General features: G+C 35.2%; 1 protein-coding gene and 1 long non-coding RNA gene across 10 annotated transcripts in view; both read right to left on the reverse strand.

Moving 5' to 3' along the window:
- Positions 1-18,483, reverse strand: part of USP7 (ubiquitin specific peptidase 7) — a 97,536-nt gene that overhangs the window by 69,122 nt on the left and 9,931 nt on the right. The gene's annotated exons all lie outside the window — the stretch shown is intronic.
- Positions 386-9,542, reverse strand: LOC141495241 (uncharacterized). 5 transcript variants are annotated; one of them, XR_012470703.1, is made up of 3 exons: positions 8,009-9,542; positions 7,630-7,775; positions 386-1,129 (listed from the first exon to the last, which is right to left on the reverse strand). It is a non-coding gene; the product is annotated as an uncharacterized LOC141495241 (long non-coding RNA). The 5 variants fall into 5 exon arrangements; XR_012470704.1 differs by lacking the exon at positions 386-1,129 and adding an exon at positions 1,456-1,648; XR_012470700.1 differs by lacking the exon at positions 386-1,129 and adding an exon at positions 1,458-1,653 and having other exon boundaries at positions 8,009-9,541.

An 18,483-nucleotide genomic window follows, 5' to 3' on the forward strand; every position in this document is an offset into this window, starting at 1 on the left:
CACAATTACTTAGAGATGTACATGCCTCCTGATCTCTGCCTCTCTTTCCTTGAATATGGAAGTCAAGCACCATCTTCTTCATGAAGTTCTTCCCTGATACTTTCATTTGTGCCCTTCCCCCAGATGAGCTTATATTTGAATAATTTATACACACACGTATACATACACACACACACATATATATATGTATAAATATATTTACTTCAGATTTATGTTGTATATTGTGTATATGAAATATACTTGATTCATTCTTTATACTTGTATTCCATGACAAAGGAATTAGGAACAATAGTTATCTTTGCTTAACTAAAAGCATGATTAATTTTTTTAAATTAATTTTTATTAAAGATATTATTTGAGTTTTACAATTTTCCCCCCAATCTTACTTCCCCCCCCCCCTCCACAGAAAGCAATCTGTCAGTCTTTACTTTGTTTCCATGTTGTACCTTGATCCAAATTGGGTGTGATGAGAGAGAAATCATATCCTTAGAGAAGATACAAGAAGTCTAAAGATATCTGTGTTTTTCTAAATTGAAGGGAATAGTCCTTGAACTTTGTTCAAACTCCACAGTTCCTTATCTGGATACAGATGGCACTCTCCTTTGCAGCCCAAAATTGCTCCCGATTGTTGCACTAATGGGATGAGAGAGTCCTTCAAGGTTGATCATCACTCCCATGTTGCTGTTAGGGTATACAGTGTTTTTCTGGTTCTGCTCATCTCACTCAGCATCAGTTCATGCAAATCCCTCCAGGCTTCCCTGAAATCCCATCCCTCCTGGTTTCTAATAGAACAATAGTGTTCCAAAACACGATTAATTTTATTTCAAAATCTACTTGAGAAAAAGAGGTGGGTAATCTGTACCACTTGGTGCGGAGGGGGGATGCAGGGATGGTGGTAGAACATAATAAATAGGTAGAAATTACAACAGTATTAGATTCTGTTCCATATAAGGGATTAATTTTCTAAAAATTAAAGCTATTCACAAGTACTACTAGGAGACAATGAAAAACTAAAGTACTTCAAGCAAAAAGGAAGGGAAGCTGACAAAAGATATTAACAGTCTGGCTGAAACATGACTTCTGACACAAGTTCCTACTGAGATTCTTTGAGTTCAAAGGGGCTCACAACCTAAAAGGGAGAGAATTAAAGAAACAATAGAATTAAAGGGAGTTAGAAAATGCTTCCTTTAAAAGATGGGATTTTAATTATGACTAGAAAGGAAGCCAGTAGATAAAGATGAACGAGAACATTGTAAGACTGGAGATATAGAGGGTATTTTGCTTAAGATTGAATATAGCAGGGAGTGGGTAGGTGGCACAGTGGATAGAGCAATGGCTCTGGATTTTGCCTTGCAAAATCCTTAAAAAAAAAAAAGACTGAATATAGTAGGTAGGTATGTGTATGTGTGTTTACTTATGTAAACTTATTAAATTTTACTTATTTTATATATTATATATAACCCTTAAAATGGAAAAATACATGTCTTGAATGATAGTGATATGGATAGAATGTGGGAAGGAGAAAGGTACAACAAAATTGAAAGAGAGGGTCACCTTAAGAAGAGTTTTGAATATCCAACAGAAGATTTTTTACATAATCCCTGGTCCTCAGCTGCTGGCACTTGAGTAGAGGGGTGACATGTTGGACCTGTACTTTATTGGCCAAATGGAGAGACGAGATAAGAAGATTAAGCAACAGGCTACTGTAAAAGTATTAGTGTGAGGTAAAGGTGAGAGATATGTTTGAGATGTTATAAAGGTGAAAATTAACAAGCTTGGCATCAGAAATGAAAGGTGAGGATGATGAGTTCAGGTACACCTAGATAGTGAGTCTGAGGGACTAGAAAGATAAATGAAGCCTGGTAATTAAAGCTATTAGAATTTTTAAATATTATCACATTCAGATGAATATAGAACAATTTAATGATTTGCTATCTTTTTCTATAGCAGAAATACAGGTGTTTTGGCAAGGGTATATAACCTATTAAGACAGATACAAATGCCAACATACTAAAATTTTTGTAATTACCAGGATAATGAAAATAACTTATTATTCAGTAAACTTTACTGTACCATTTATTATCCTTTTTTTACTTTGAAGTTTTTTGGTTATGCTTAATCAATTATTAGGTAATAAAAACTAGCAAATATTATAATAATAATGCAATCTCTAACTTGTAGCAAGGTTCCCCCCCCCCCGGAAGACTTAATTTATATTTGTAATACAAGTGTTAACATCCTTATCAATTAAAATATGAAGGTGAAGACAAATTGCTGGTATATAATTATAGAAATATTATAATTGTGCAATTTTGAGCAAATCACTTATTTTCTAAGTTTCCTTAGGTAACTCTCAAAGCTGCCTAATAAAATATAAGTTTGCCCATCAATCACTTAATAACCATTTATTAATATACTATGTGGGAGACATAAAACTGGGAATCTAAGAGACAAGAGCCTTCAACATGCAACTGATATACGAAATTCATGACAAGTCCTAACTAAAACACAAGTACAGAATAAATAATACAAATGAAAAAGGAATCTGGTTACCAGATTTAGTTGAACTTTTTCTAAAATTTTTGCTTTTATTTTTATTTTTTTTTAGGTTTTTGCAAGGCAAACAGGGTTAAGTGGCTTGCTCAAGGCCACACAGCTAGGTAATTATTAAGCATCTGAGACCGGATTTGAACCCAGGTACTCCTGACTCCAGGGCCAGTGCTTTATCCACTACGCCACCTAGCCGCCCCCAAATTTTTGCTTTTAGTTGGGATTTAACTATAATGCAATTAAAGTTATGTTGACCGAGCAATTTTATGTGAACTTTGTTTAAAGAGTTAAGAACTTTTCAGGTTTTACTATTAGCTGTACTCTTCTTGTCAACCCAAAACAAAGCATGTAATGATAATAGAAAAGAGCTTTATATATATTTATTTCACTGATAATCCTCATGAGGAACATCAAAAGGAAGTAGTTATTCCAATTTTACATAACATGAACACAAAGCATAGTGGTCACATAGCTATGATTTGAGCCAGGAATAAAAAGTCTTTCAGACTAATTCTAACACTTGGTTTCAGTATGTCATGGAATACAAATACAAAGAATGAATCAAATATATTTCACAAACACAAATATACAATGTAAATCTGAAGTTAATATTTATAAACATATATTAATAAATTAGTCAAATATAAGCTAGTTTGGGGGAAGGGCACAAATGAAAGTATCAGGGAAGAACATGAAGAAGATGGTGCTTCACTTCCAAGTTCAAAGAAAGAGGCAGAGATCAGGAAGCATGTACATCTCTAAATAATTCTGATAAAGAAAAAAATCTACCAATTAAAATATATATCTGGCATATGATGGAGGAGTGGGTAAGATAAAAGGAAGGACACTGGTTAGATGACAGAATCCAAATATTGTAGGAACAAGAATTTCTTGAAGGAATTCAAGGCCACCATGACAGGAGAAGTGAATACTCAGGTACTTTTAAGTTAGGAATTGTGGTTTTAATATGGAATGTGGTAAAATGGAAAAACCCTTAGCCAAAGAAACATGGTTCTGTGGGAACAATTTCAGATTAAGAGACTGATTCCTTAGTAAATTGACCGGGACAAATAAATCAATGGATTAGAGCAGAGCCCTCTACAAAGAGTAGAGATGTATTCACAAATACATGCTGGATAAATGGAAAAACAGAATGAGAGAAATTATGATTAATTTTCCATAAGTAGAGTCTTGAAATATGCTAAAAGACGTGTTAAGGTGAAATTACATGGGGGGGGGTGTTAGCCTGTATAAAGGCACAGTCTTATAAAATGGAAAATCTAAAAACTGAAAAGAGGTTATAATCAGATTTGAGGGTAAGGGGAAAAGAGGATCTTAAATACCAGCTTGGGGAGTTTATCTTTTACCCCAGAGGTCAAAGGGACTCCCTGAAGCTTTTTGAGCATGACAATATATGTAAGGTCATAAATGCATTAGGAATTAATTGGGAATAAATTATTTGGCATCTATGTGGAAGAATGACTCAGAGTAAAATGAACAGAGGTAAAGATAAGAATCCTGAACTAAAGTTGCTGCTTATCAGGACAAAATATACACAGTGGAGGGCAAAAGTGAAACTGCTATAAATGATGAATAAGGGAGAGGGAAAAACAGTATGATTCAGAGGTTGTCAACTTGGGTATCTTTTGGTGGTATCCAAGAAATAATGCAGGAGGAATGCTAAAATCCATTTTGGATGTCCTGCAGGTGAACATTTATAGCAGCTATTTGGTAATGCTGAAGTGGACTTCAAGAGTCGCTTATGGGGGGCAGAGCCAAGATATCAACAGGGAAAGAGCCTCTCTTGGGTGCTCTCACTTTATATTTCAAAACTAAGGACTCACTCTAAATTTGAGAGACAGAACCCACAGAGGGATCCAGTAAGGCAGTTTCCCAGACCAAAGTAACCTGGAAAATAGCAGAAAGACGCGCTCCATGGGGTTAGAGGGGTGGCCAGCCAGAGTCAAGGAACTTCAACCTTCCAGAGGCAGCCCCAGGGCGCCTGGGAGCAGCAACTCACTGCAGTAGAGACAGTTTCCTGAACTACACCCTAGGGAACACCAGGAACAACTTGGAAGATGGGGGCGGGGCCCTCTGCCAGAGAAAGCAAGTGAATGCCTCAGGGCATTCAGCAAGTAGCTGATCATGGCAGCTCAGATCCAGGAACCAGAAGCAGAAGCCCCCAGGCAACTGAACCTTGAATACTCAGCCTTGGTAGGGGAGTAGACAAAGAGACTTCCAAGGTCTGTCCTCTGTACCTAGAACAGGATTCTGGGGCTCTGACTACATTCAGATCCTGATCACAGTCCAGACCCCCCCATAGAACAGCAGCCCCATACCAGAGGGGTGTGCATGTGGTCATTCACAGACCAGGAGAGAAGACAGAGCCTCACACATGGAGATCCTTGTGGGGGTGTGTGTCCCAATAATACTCAAAAGTTCAGGAAGCACCCCAAAACCAAGCAAAGGCTGGGGAAATGAGTAAACAGAGAAAAAAGAAAAACACCATTGAGAAATATGATCCCAAGAAAGATCAAAATGCTTAATCTGAAGGTGAGGAAGTACAAGGTCCTGCAATCTAAAAACTCCAAGAAAAATGAAAAGTGGGTTCAGACTATGACAGAGCTCAAAAAGATTTTGAAAACCAAATGAGGAAGATAGAAAAAAAACTGGGAAAAGAAATGAGACAGATGCAGGAAAAGCATGAAAAAAAGTCAGCAGCTTAGTCAAGAACCAAAAAAATGCTGAAGAAAATAGCATGTTAAAAACCAACTTAGGCCAAATGGATAAAACAATTCAAAAAGTTATTGAGGAGAAGAATGCTTTAAAAAGCAGAATTGTCCAGATGGAAAAAAGAGATAATAAGAAAGCTCTCTGAGGAAAACAAATCCTTCAGCCCTAGAATGGAGCTGAAGGAAGCCGCTGACTTTAAGAGAAGTCAGGATGTAATACTTCAAAACCAAAAGAATAAAAAATTAGAAGAAAATGTGAAACATCTCAATGAAAAAAACAACTGATATGGAAAACAGATTTAGGAAAGATAATTTAAAAATGATTGGGATACCTGAAAGTCATGATGAGGAAAAGAGCCTTAACATCATTTTGAAAGAATTCCTAAGAGGCGGCTAGGTGGCGTAGTAGCCTTGGAGTCAGGAGTACCTGGGCACAAATCCAGTCTTATTAAGTAATTACCTAGCTGTGTGGCCTTGGGCAGGCCACTTAACCTCATTTGCCTTACAAAAAAAAAATTCCTACAGGAAAATTGCCCAGATATCCTAGAAGCAGAGGGCAAAACAGAAATTGAGAGAATCTACTAATCTCCCCTGAAAAGAAATCCAAACCCCCCCCAACCCCCAGGAATATTATAGCCAAGTTCCAGAATTCCCAAGTCAAAGAGATTACAAGCAGCCAGAAGGACACAATTCAAATATGGTAGAGCTGCAGTCAGGATCACACAGGACTTAGCAGCAACTACATTAAGGTCTCGTAGGGCTTGGAATATAATATTCCAGAAGACAAAATGAGCTCGGAACACAACTGAGAATCAACTACCCAGCAAAACTGAATGTCCTCTTCCAGGGAAAAGATGGACTTTTCAATGAACCAGAGAAATGTTCCTGTTAAAATGGCCAGAGTTGAGCTGAACAGAAAGTTTGATCTTCAAATCACTCAGGTGAAGCATAGAGAGTGGAGAAGGGTAAAACATGAGGGACTTAAAGATGAACTACATGTATTCCTGCATATAAAAATGATACTGATAATACTCATAGGAAACTTCTCATTTAATAGAGCAAGTAGAAGAGCTTTTGTAGATGAAGCACAGGAGAGAGCTGAATTTGAAGATAATATAATTGTAAAACTGGAGTCAATGGCTAAAAGGGAAATGTAATGGGAGTAAGAGAAAGGAGAGGTGAAATAGGCTAAGATATTCCATATAATAAGATTTTTTTATTACAATGAGAAAATGCAATGATATGGGGGGGGAAGGCAAGGGAGGAATGAGGGAACCTTCACTCTCATCAGAGATAGCTTGAAGAGGAAACAGTACATATACTCAATGGAGTATAGATATCTAGAGTAAGGAGAGAAGGGGGACAGAGGGAAGGGGGGGATGTCAGTAATGAAGAAGAGGGTAGACTGTGGGGGAAAGTGGTCAGATATAACACATTTTTCTTTTTTACTTCTTGCAAGTGGCTGGGATTGATGACCTGTCCGGGACCACAGTCAGGTGGTTGATGGGCCTTAGGGGTGGTATTTGGGTTCAGGGCCTCTTGGCCCCAGGACTGATGACCAGTCTGCTGCACCACTCAGCTACCCTACAGCACATTTAAGAGGAACAGAGTGAAAGGAGAGAGAAAATATAGTATATGGTGGTAGGGAAGTATGAATGGAGGGAGTTGCGATCAGCAATAGCAACAACAGAAGTAGCTTTTGTGATGGACTTATCCTAAAGAATGTGATCCACCCGCGACAGAGTTGGTGGTGTTGGAACACAGACTGAAGCATAATTATTATTAGTGTTACTATTATTATTATTATTATTATTATTATTATTATTATTATTAGGAGGAGGAGGAGGAGGAGTTTGCAGGGCAGATGGAGTTGGATGGCTTGCCCAGGGCCGCACAGCTGGGTGATTGATTGTTGGGTGTCTGAGGCCGGATTTGAGCCCAGGTGCTCCTGACTCCAGGCTGGTGCTCTGTCCACTGTGCCACCTAGCTGCCCCATTATCATTTATTATTATTGTTGTTGCTGTTGTTGAATCCTATCAAGGCAGAAGAGATCACTCCATCTCAATTTTGATAGTGAAAGGGAAAAAAGGGAAAGTGAAGCAGTCTGGCAAATACCTTATATTTTAGAAAGATTTCAAAGTGTTCAGTGGAAAAATGATAAATCTCAAATTCTTTAAAATGCTCACAAGGGAATTCTAAGGATACAAAAGGGAAATAGTTCTGGTAAGGAAAAAAAATGAAAAGTTAGTTGAAGAATATGGATATACTAATTAAACCAAAATATGCCACCATGTTCAGAGACTTATAATGACCAAATTTAAACCTAAAGATGACAAAATATACCTACTTCCTATCTTTGCAGGGGATGAGGGGAGGAGGTGCCCATATTTAGGGTTGCGATATACTGCCTGTAGACTTGGTAGATGCCTTCTTTAGTTTTGGAGAACTGTATTTTTATTTCCTCATTTCTTAGTAGTTGTGACAATCTGCTTGCTGGGAAGGGAAAATATATTCAGAAATAAATGTGACAAAGTTGGATATAAAGACTAACCAATGAAAAATTCCAATAATGCTCAAATCTGAGGCAGCTAGATAGAGCAGTAACCCAGACACTAATTATCTAGCTGTGTGACCTTGGGCAAATCACTTAACTGCATTGCCTAGCCCCCCCCAAAAATCATAATGCTCAAATGTGGCCTAAGTGATTAGTTGAAAAAAAAATGTACCTCATTTTCCATTTTTTGCAGATGTGGAAGAACTATGGGTATAGAAAATTGTAATATACTGCCAGATACAATAGATGTCCTCCTGGTTGGTTTTAGTGAACTGTATTTTCAGGTGTGGTTTTAGAAGGAAGAAAGGACATAAGAATATTAAAGTTAAATAAAAAGACAGTAAAAAAGATGAATTTGTTGGGGGCATCTAGATGTTGCAGTGGATGGAATACCAACCCAGGACTCAGGAGTAACTGAGTTCAAATCCGGCCTCAGCCACTTAATAATTAGCTAGCTGTGTGCCTTGGGCAAGCCACTTAATCCCATTGATTTGGTCTTGTCAAACTATCCTGATTTTCTTTTCTGACAGTTTAATAACAGGAAAGCTTCTTGTGCTAGGCTTGTGAGCAAAATGAAAAGATGCAGATCACGTACTAGTATAGTTAAGCTAATCTGAATCTAGTTGAATAGCTGGAACAGTTATTAATGACTATTTCAAATTGAAAGGCTATTCATAGTGGAATACCTGATGGTGATAAACTAGCATAATCTGGGATTAAAAGAAAAAACTGTACAAAACCATTATGATAAAGCTCTATTTGTTTTTATAATTTATCACTTATTTTTTAAAATTGAGTTCCCAAATCTTCTCCCTTCCTCCCCTCCCCAGGGTAAACACAAAGTGATACATGAAAAATCATGCATAACATTTCCATATTAGTCATGTTGTAAAAGAAAGCACAGACCATACTACACCCACAAAAAGTCAAAAACCGAGGAAAAAAAATAAAGTGAAAAATAGTATGCTTTCATTTGCATTCAAACTCTATTATTGTGGAAAAAAAGATAGAAGACACGGGTTCTAATCCTCAGTTCATACTATCTAAAGGTCTCCGTTATTTGGTTCTGATCAGAAAAAAGCGATGACAACACAAGTTCAAGAAAAGACTAGTTCTTCATCCAACCTTTCTGGAGAGAAATTTGGAACTACGCCCAAAGGGCAACAAAAATGTGCATACCCTTTGATCCAGCAATACCACTACTGGGTTTATATGCTGAGATGATGAAAAAGGGTAAAAGCATCACTTGTACAAAAATATTCATAACAGCCCTGTTTGTGGTGGCAAAGAATTGGAAATCAAGTAAATGTCCTTCAATTGGGGAATGGCTTAGCAAACTGTGGTATGGAATACTATTGTTCTATTAGAAACCAGGAGGGGTGGGAATTCAGGGAAGCCTAGAGGGATTTGCATGAACTAATGCTGAGTGAGATGAGCAGAACCAAAAAAAAAAAAACCAAACCACTGTACACCCTAACAGCAACATGGGGGCGATGATCAACCTTGATGGACTTGCTCATTCCTTCCTTCTGTGCAACAATCAGGGACAATATGGGGCTGTCTGCAATGGAGAATACCATCTGTATCCAGATAAAGAATCAAAGTCTGAACAAAGTCCAAGGACTATTTCCTTTAATTTAGAAAAAAAACTGGTATCTTATTGTATGATCTTGTTATCTCTTATACTTTGTTTCTTCCTTAAGGACATGATTTCTCGGGTGGCTAGGTGGCGTAGTGGATAAAGTACCAGCCCTGGAGTCAGGAGTACCTGGGCACAAATCCGGTCTCAGACACTTAATAATTACCTAGCTGTGTGGTCTTGGGCAAGCCACTTAACCCCATTTGCCTTGCAAAAACCTAAAAAAAGAAAAAAGAAAAAAAAAGAGGTATGATTTCTCTCTCATCACTCAATTTGGATCAATGTACAACATGGAAATAATGTAATGACTGACAAATTGCTTTCTGTGGTGGGGGGGAGGGAAGTAAGATTAGGGAGAAAACTGAAAAACTCAAAATAAATAAAAAAACTTTTTTAAGTTTTTGCAAGGCAAAAGGGGGTAAGTGCCTTGCTCAAGGCCACACAGCCAAGTAATTATTAAGTGTCTGAGACCGGATTTGAGCCCAGGTACTCCTGACTCCAGGGCCTTGCTTTATCCACTACGCCACCTAGCCGCCCCTAAATAAAATCTTTAATTAAAAAAAAAAAAAGACCAGTTCTTAGGAAGAGCACTAGGCTAGCTAGGTCCAAATTACCTGAGGGTTAAAGGAGAGTGTTTTACACAACTATAGAAATATTGGCTTCTTTCCAAAAGGCATGATTCTGAGATGGAAAAAATTTCCCATTTTTAAAATAATGTACCACTTACCTGAAACTGCTGGGTCCAAGGAACTCCAGTGATTCCCAGTTATTATAAGATCAAATCTAAATTCCTCTGTTGTCACTGAAGGTCCCTGATAACTTAACCTCTTTGCAGGCAGGTCACCTAACTCTCCTTGGCAATATAGCCAAGTGGGTCTTCCTAGTGTTCATCAAAAATATTCTTTTACCTCCATGACTTAGGACTTATCCAGGAGTCATTTGCTTTCTTTTCTTGAAAGCTAATCTCAAGTGCCACCTTCAACATGATCTTTCTAATTCCCAAAACTGCTTGTTTTTTTCCTCTTCATAAAAATACCTTGTTTTGTAAATACTTATATGACATGAAATGGTTCCATTTCTTTGTTCCTAGCATATAGTAGCTGCTTAATGTTTGTGGACTGACAAGAATGAGCAATTCAAAATTTCTTGGATGCATAATGTAACAATTCAAGATGCCCAAGGGTTTTGGGTACATTGAGAGTTTGTGTTTGAAGTGAATAGAAGTGAATAAAAATATCTATTGCTACTGTATCCTCAAAACAGGATACAACATAATAAATTGCACAGGTTGAAATAGCCATCCTAAATCCTTAGTGTTTTAGTTTTCAAAGCAATTTTACATTCCATGCAGTTGATTTTAACAATACATTACATTCTCTTCTTATTTATCTCCAATATGACTATAAGTTAACATTTTCAATATGTAAAGGCTAAAGATTAAACAGTTTTAGTTTGCTGATAATGAATTCAAGTAATGAAGACAGAATACAACATTTTATTCAAAATAAAACTATAGGGGCAACTAGGTGGCACAGTGGATAGAGCACCGGCCCTGGAGTCAGGAGTACCTGAGTTTAAATCCAGCCTCGGACACTTAATAATTACCTAGCTGTGTGGCCTTGGGCAAGGCACTTAACCCCACTGCCTAGCAAAAGCTTAAAAAAAAAAAAAAGAGGTTCAAATGGAATCTCAGAAACTTAGTACTTACTTAGCTGTGTGACATCGGGCAAGTCACTTATCCCATTGCCTTTGCAAAAACCAAAACCCAAAAGTAAATAGTCTTTCATGTACTATCCTAAAATAATCTCCTGTCTCCTGTGTCTCAAACAAAATCCCACTTGCTTCAACTTTTTCAATTAAAATTAATTTTTATTAATTAAATTTAATTAAATTAATGGATAACTAGGATGTTGCTGGAGTTCTTCCAAGTTATTACTTGTACACACTTGATTAAAAAGCTAAATAAATACTTTATCAGAATTATTAGAATAGAACTGTTTGAATGAATTGCACAAGATAATATTTTCTGAAACAATGTCAAATTGAATTATTTTTTGTAGTAGAATGTATTTATGTTCAAATCACTACAACACTGATATGTACTACACGACACTATGTCAAGAATAGTTTGTATAATAACTCATATCTGAGCAATAATGCTACATCTTATTAGCCATATCTTACTTTATTCTTCACTACTAAATAGCATTCTTTTAAATTGATTGCCCAAATATGAAATAAAAGGCTTTTTAAAAAATTGCTGAAGAAAAAACACATCTTTTGTCTTCAAAATTATGTTAGTTAAGACTGAGAATTGTCTCCAGAAAAACTAATTCCAGGTTCTTATATGTCAGAACATCTGAATTGTATCCAGAACATCTTAATTATCTTATTCCCATAGACCACCTGGAAAAGATCCATCAAAAATAACATTATCAAAATCAGACAAGGACTAAAGTTTTAATAAATACTTTCTAACTAATAATACAAAGTTTTGAAGAATTGGGGAAAGAAAAGGAACTTAAGAAGATATTAGATGGTTTCACTCTTCTTAAAGAGATTAGGTCAAATTAGGTCAAGTCTAAAATCAGAGAACAGGGCTAGGGAAAAGAGAGGGAATCCACAATCCTACCGTCCACCTTGGACTTTGAAAGTAATTTAGTAGATGGATTAATTCAGCTAGACAGAAAAACTAGAGGTAACTGACAATGGAGATCAGTCATAGAAATGAGATTATGCAGCTTAAAAATGACAATGCTAAAAGGGCAAAGGACTAAGTACAGTAGCTAAGAAACTACAAAAATGGCAAATTACCCTTTTTAGAGCTGAATTTGAAAGCAAAGGAAGCCCAGAGTAGATGAAATAGATTGTGAGGATTAAGATAAATCATTAATATCAAAAAAAAAAGCATTTAAAACACCTACTAAGTAACTATGCTAGGCATTACCATGCACGATAATAGGCACTGGGAATACAGGAGACAAAATGACTATGAGATTGGAATTCTCAACCAGGGCAACAATATAGGCTTAGTGTAAGTGAATAAAATAGATGGAGAAGGTTAGGAGGGGTACAGTCTGAACTGAAAGTATTACAAATCCAAGAGATAAGTTTTAATGTGACCATGCAAATATCAATAAGGTATCTGAAGAGCTGCTGATCTCTAATTCACATTTTGAATAAAAACAAAACATATGAGTTGGCTGGGAATTCAAATGCAAATAATGCAAATATCCCATGTGTTTTTTTTATATTTTAGAATATTTTCTCCAATTATATGCAAAAACAATTTATCACTTATTTTTTAAAATTGAGTTCCCAAAATCTTCTCCCTTCCTTCCTCCCCAAGGGTAAACATAAGTGATATATGAAAAATCATGCATAACATTTTCATATTAGTCATGCTGTAAAGAAAGCATAGACCACACTCCACCCACAAAAAGTCAAAAACCCAGGAAAAAAAAGTGAAAAATAGTATGCTTTGATTTGCATTCAAACTCTATTAGTTCTCAGGAGGTGAATAGCATTTTTCTCATCACGGGTCCTTCAGAGAACTATCTGGGATCACTGCATAGCTGAGAATAGCTAAGTCATCTATAATTGATCATTGTGTAACTATTATATACCAACCAGAAAACAAACTACTACATGGTCAAAGCTTTAGGAGACTTTTTTAACTAGCCATCTGGTTAAATATCTAGTTATAGCTATCTCATTTAAAGTAGAGCAAAATCACCATCAATTAAAAATCAAAGAGTCTAAGGACAAAGCTTACCTATGGCTGAGTTATCTGTTGCTCTGTGCCTTCCTGCTAGGATTCTACAAGTATGTCTACAAACAGTGCTTGAAGTATCACTTTATTAGATATATTATAATGTTTTGGTTATTCCTACTTTTGCTTTCTATTGAGACTAAATTATGATTATTCTTGATTTTAGCTTTTTACAAAATATTTTAAGTTTTAAAAAGTCTAAACTTGACCTCAGAAGAGATAAAAACACCTTCCTATCCTTTGTAAATCTAAGGAGCTGAGTACAGAAATGTTCATCTGCCTTTTTTTAACCTCTTAAACTTTTTTTCTTAAAATAAAGGGATGGAGCATTATATACCAATAAAATTCTAAAGTGTAAAAGTCTGTTTCTTCATCTTGCTATTAATTTCTTATATGAATTTTAACTGTTGAACTGCTACACAGAATAGGTACAGACCTATGTAATTTCACTGAAATGATGAATGTCCTATACTAACACAGGTCAGCAACATATAATCTGAGTTACCTAAAAGTGAGATCACAAAATCAGTTCATTCATGTGTGTGTGTGTACACACACACACACACACACACACACGCGCGTATATGTTAGAGATAAGATTTGAAAAGTTCTTCCTGGCTCCAATGGCAACTTGCCATTGAACTATATCCATCTATCCATCCATCCATGTGTTTAAAAGTTAAGAATATAAATTTGCTAAATATTTTTGCCATTCTATTATGATGTACTCGTTTGTCTTTCAATGTTTTCAGTATCTTTCAATTCCTTTTCAGGTAACAACATTTTCATTCCTATTTCTGAATCTGCAACTGCATATTCAAACTAACTTCAATTTTAATCAAGCTAATATTTTGGTATTAAATGTGTTTCATAAGAAAAAAATGTTGGAACAGAAATGATAAACTGACCATCAAATGAATACTTTAGGTATCAGGCCAAAAGGCAAGGACCAAGAGACAAGTCTATGGAGAAAAAAGCCTCAACAATAAACTGTATGCATAAGTTATGACACTAATAAGTCAAACTTAGAAAAAAGTTTACTTATGACCAATTCATAACTACTCTTTTTGAACAGACAGCATTAATTTATATGACTATGCTAAAACCTACCAACACTAATGTCTTTGACTAGAAAAAAACAAAACTAATTCAGAAGAATCATTTAAAAGTGAGAAACAAATGACAGAGACACAAAAAAGGTATTTTTTACGTATTTTTCTTTTACAAATTACCATTCTAGTATTGCCAATCAAATAGGAGAGATTTTTGAAGTGGTGACAATTCAATATAATCAGAAACTAAAGAAGCACATTACCTGAATATGGGCAAACACTGAGATTATCCTTGAATCTTTTTCCAAGCTGTATTTTACAAAACTTATACTTTTTGATCAAAAGAAAACATCAATTATGCAAACTATAAATTACACATAGTACCTGATAAAATGAAATAAGCCTAAATTTCTACATTGTTTTAAAATGTCGGATTTTGTATTTTCTTTATTCAAGACCAGGATTTAGGCAACTTTAGGATTATGACATAAATTGCTTCAGAAGGCAGGTCTGTGTTTCCACTCATTTCTTGTCTATTTCTAAGAGGTAGCAACATAGTTCTTTGAGTACATAAGATAGGAGAGAAGAAAGAAGAAAATCCAGACACTGTATTAAACAAGAAGTTTCAGGTATTAAAAAAAAAATAGTTTTCAAAATATGTTTTAAATTTAACAACTCTGAAGCCTGGAAGGATTTGCATGAACTGATGCTAAGCAAGATGAATAGAACCAGAAAAACGCTGTACATCCCAACAGCATCATGGGGTGATGATCAATGTTTGCTCACTTCATCGGTGCAACCATCATGGACAATTTTAGGGTATCTGTGATAGAGAATACCATCTCTATCCAAAAGCGTTTAAACAAAGACCAAAGATTATTACCTTTAATATTTTTTAAAAAGCTATCTTATTATGTAATCTTGCTATCTCTTATATTTTTTCCTTAAGGATATGATTTCTCTCTCAACACATTCAATTTTAATCAATGGAAACAATGGAAACAATGTAGACTTTCAGACTGCCTTCTGTGGGGGGTGGTTGGGGGAAGGGAAGCAAGCTTGGTTCAAAATTTATAAAATTCAAAAAACAATTAAAAAATATCTTGCAAAAAAAGTTTAACCACTCTGATTTCCTTATTCTCAAATTTCCCCAAATCTGGCAAATAATACATATATGAACCAAATGCTAAGTTCTTATTCAGACATTTTATAAAAAATGTTATTTAGGGGACAGCTAGGTGGCACAGTGGATAGAACACTAGGCCTTGAGTCAGGAGGACCTGTGTTCAAGTTCATTCTCAGACACATAATAATTACCTAGCTGTGTTTCTTTGGGCAAGTCCCTTAACCCCAATGTCTTGCAAAAACCAAAAAAAAAAAAAAAAAAAAAAAAAAATGTTATTCACCAATTGCAGAAAAATTAGGTCATGAAGATTTAAATTATTTTAAGACCTAGAATTGTGATGATTTAATAAGTCATCAATGCTCTTTCCACAAAAATTAATTTATTCTAATGATGCAGTGGATAAAATATTAGGCCTGGAGTCAGGAAGATGAGACTTTATCTAAATCTGGACTCAAGAAAATAGCTATCAAGTCACTTAATCCCGTTTTCCTCAGTTTCCTTGTATATGAAGTGAGTTGGAGACAGTATCCTCACTAAGAAAACCCCAAATGGGATCATAAATAAAGAGTTGTACACAATTCAAAATGACTAAACAACAATAAATATATAAATTTCATAGGATTTAGAGTGTTCTGAAAGGCTTAAGGATAATCCTCTATGGTTATAGAAAGGGGGATATGTACTGTAAACATGAGTAGATGGCAACATATGTATCCAAATATCACAAGTTAAAGCTAAAGTTGTCTAAAAAGAAATTAAGTCTATATACTATTAGTTCATGAAACTGTAGGAAGGACAAGGCTATTTCAATAAAGATCAGGCTTGGAAAGTAAAAGATAACCAAGTGACAATCCAAGGAGTGTTAAAAGGAATATTTCAAAACTGCTGGCAGATTCTTCATGGAAGTTTTAGGAAAGACAAATCATCATACAAGATGAGAGGACATAGAATGCTTATTTAGGACATTAGGGGAAGTAACCACATAAATGAGAGGAATGATCCATTGTTCTATCAAATACTGTAGAACCAATCTAGTTCATAAAGAACAATTCTTCCCTTACAGAAGTTTTCCTCTGAAATCTCTATGTGTAACACATGTCTTCAGGAAAGGATGATGGTTATTATATTATCGATAAGCATTTATAAAGTGTAATCACAATTTCACAACGTTGTTGTACTTTCCATTTAGATTTATTTTAGGCATTGTGTATAATTCCCATGTCAACAAATTTACATTATCTAATCTTAACAGGGCCTTCAAGGCAGCAATCCTTTTAAAAATTCCTCCTCAAAATTTGATGAATCACTTTTACTCCTCTTTAAGCTGAAGACTCAACTTTATTGAGGAACAGGTTTATTTTTACCACATTCCTCTCAAAATCCCTTAGTGAGCCCCTTTTGCTCCATTCTCTGATAGAGATGGACACCCCTTTAATTTTCAATTTCTCATTATCTACCGGTTTCTTCCCTATAGCCTACAAACAAGTCCAAATCTTTTTGTACTCATCCATTTAAAAAAAAAACCTTCATAAGACCTTACTACTAAGCCATCTTATAACCTTCCTCTTTCTGAGTCACAAACAGCTGTCACCACTTTCTCTCCTCTTACTCATTTTCTCACCTTTGAAATCAACCTTAATCTGCCCTCAAATTTTATGGGATTTTTTTAGTCTTCGTGGTTCTAGACCTTTTCGAAACATGATACTGCCACCACTCCCTCTTCTTAAGACACCTCCTCTTTGGGTGGTTGGTGAAATTACTCTCCTGCTTTTCTTGCTACCCAACTATTCAATATTGTTTGCTGGCTTATCAATGTCATTCTCTCTACTGTCATATCCCCCAAGTTCAGTCTTTTTCTAGATCATACATTTTGATATACCCAATAGGCATTTTGATGGGGGAGGCTAGGACTAGATATATAGATTTCTTCCCTATTTCCTGTTGAAGATAATATCAATCTTCAAAGTCTGTTTCTTCAACATTACCCTCTACTCTTTTACTCTTTCCATGTCTTTCTTTATATATCACTCTTGGAGAATGTTACTCCCCTTTTCTCTCATTTGTTTCTCAAAATGCAGCTCAAACACCCCTTTAGAAAAATATGCTAAAAAAAGTACTTGTTGATTAACTGATTTATCATATTCATAGTTTTTTACAGAATAGTATTATCAATTTGTTTAACTATTCTCCAAACAATGGATATCTTTATTTTCAGTTCTTTGTTGCTAGAAAAAAAATACTGCTATAAATATTTTAGTATATAAAGGACCATTCTGGAGTGTATGCTTTGCAGCAAAATCCCAATTTACACATTTTTAAAAAAGAAATAAATTTATAAATTACCTAATTTATGGTATTAGGTATAATTTTATTTGTACATTTGAAAATTTCTATTTGCTGTGATTAAATTTATAATAATTCACAAAGTAAAGTAGTCTTTGGAAACTGAGTTATCTCTCAGAAGGGAGTTTAGTTATCATAAGATAAAGTTATGGAGATACCAATATCTGGTTCTAAAAAAATAATTATATAACTGAACAATTACTATATTTGGATTCCCAAATCTTTCAATGTATAAATTATAAATGGAATATTGAATAAACTTGCTCAAATTCCTAAAAATATTCTGATAAATAGCTTTTCCTGCTAATGTGTAAGAAAAAATGAGTTATGTAAAAAAAATTCTACTAATTACTAAATTTTTCTGGCATGACATGTCTAAATTGCAGAATATTTTGTGAATTTGCCCACAACCCATTAGATAGAAAGTTATTGTCACTAATGTATCCTCAGGTTTTACACCAGGTCAATTTGGTATTGATGCAGAATTATGAATACAGATAATTTATAATTAGAAACAAATCTTTTATCTTTTATACTGTTAAAATTGTGTTAATTGTGGAAGGCTGTTTGCTCCTGAGATGTAAACTGTTTGCTCCTAAGATATAAACTGACCCTCACTGTTTGTATCCTGTCTCCCTATTCCCCTTCATCCATCATTCTGGTTCCCAGTTACCTGATTTTGCCCACTGATGCTGGTATGACAGGAAATTACATA

This window comes from Macrotis lagotis, chromosome 8 (assembly GCF_037893015.1).
Source record: "Macrotis lagotis isolate mMagLag1 chromosome 8, bilby.v1.9.chrom.fasta, whole genome shotgun sequence".
In the NCBI taxonomy this organism is placed as follows: Eukaryota; Metazoa; Chordata; class Mammalia; order Peramelemorphia; family Peramelidae; genus Macrotis; species Macrotis lagotis.